This window comes from Propithecus coquereli, unplaced genomic scaffold (genome assembly GCF_000956105.1).
Source record: "Propithecus coquereli isolate 6110/MARCELLA unplaced genomic scaffold, Pcoq_1.0 Scaffold42, whole genome shotgun sequence".
NCBI classification, from domain to species: domain Eukaryota; kingdom Metazoa; phylum Chordata; class Mammalia; order Primates; family Indriidae; genus Propithecus; species Propithecus coquereli.
The window spans coordinates 4,261,009-4,262,598 of NW_012149952.1; positions in this window are offsets into that span (position 1 = coordinate 4,261,009).

Here is a 1,590-nt window from a genome sequence, read left to right on the forward strand (position 1 = left end):
GTTCGGAATTGTCGTTGTTGTTCCTCTGCCCTGTGACCTGCTGTCTTTTTGTGACCCTCCGTGGCTCTGATGCAGCTGGCAGAGAACTTTCTTGTTCCTCCCCTTGGCTCGATCCGGTCTGTAACCTTAGGCAGGTCATTTAGCTCTAGTCCTCAGTTTCTTCATCTACAAATGGGGATAATTATAGTTTCTGTAAGTGACCTGGAGGTGAGTGAAAGTATTATCCAAACGGGTGTCATTCCGAACCCTTGGTCAGGATATGGATGAGCCCTGTAGGCATGGGGGAGGAATGTCGGGTGAGCATTTCTATGTAAAGGTGAGCGGCAGAAGTTCTCTGCCCCAGAAGAATTCCCAGTGTTGGGGGAAGGCAGACTATAAACAAATAATTCCACTCGAGTGACACTTCCCCTTTGAGGATCCTGGGGACAGTACTGCTACCTGTTCAGCACTCACTGGTGCTGAAGCAACGTTTTGCTGTGGGGGGGTGGGGGCTGAAGGAGAGGGGCTGGCAAGGGCCCAGCTCACCCTGCAAAGGAGGTGATACAGGTGATCTCGCCATTTTACAGATGAGGAAACTGAGGCCAGGGGGAGCATGTGCCAATCCAGATTGCAGGGGCTGGTGGTGCCGGGGTGGTGGTTGTGGTGGTGGTCCATGTTGTCAACAGAGCTGGGGAGATGGTGCCTCACAGGGTCTGGTCTCGGGTTTTGAGGGGTCCTCTGCTCCCCTTGATGTGCAGACATCTCCTGTGGCGAGATGACAGGCGTAAGGAATAATAGTTCTTGGGGGTGGGGGAAGAGAGGGGGCTTTAGGGAACACACAGATCTTTCAAGGTTGAGCCTTCACTGACAGTCAGAACTGATCTTTTGGGGGGCAGGTGGGAGAAGCCTTAGTAAGGCCCAGGAAGGGCAGTCCTGTGCCAGCCCCTTCCCTGCTGACTTCCTCCCCAGAGGCCTCCAGGGCCGCCTCCAACCTTCCCTCAGCGTGTGGGGTCTGCCCCAGGCAGTGGAAGGGCCAGGGGGTCAGCTGCCTAGATGCCTATGATGGGGGAGGTCCTGGGGTGTGAGTGCTTCCCCAGGTTCCTGTGGGCCTCCTTTTGGCCCCAGGTCCCACCACCAGGGTTCCCCTCCAGCTCCCCCCCCAGGCTGCCTGACTCCTGGTCTCAAGAATGCAGAGGGCTGCTGGTGGGGGACGTTAATTGGAAACAGGAAAACATGGCATTCCTTTCCAGCCAGCCTGGGCTCGGAAGGCAGCGAGGGGCTGCCATTTCCCCTCTCCCGCCCTGCAGGGGAGAGGGGTGGGGAGCATGGTTATCTTGCTCTGGTCTTTTCCGAGTCTCCCCCACAATCTCCCAGGCACCCTCACTTAGTGGGAGCAAGAACAGTCACCTGAGCTGTGTGTCCATGTTGTAAATGGCTCCTCCCCAAGCAGAATGAATTGTCCCCTGCTTAGTCACCCCTTCACATCCCTCTCTTTTTTGTCCCCTCTCTTGCCTGAGTTATCTCCCTGGTAGGATGCACCTTATGCCACAGCAGAGACGCCTGGGAAGTGTTTGGTTGAATGGTCCCCAGGGATTGCTCCTGGTTCCTTCC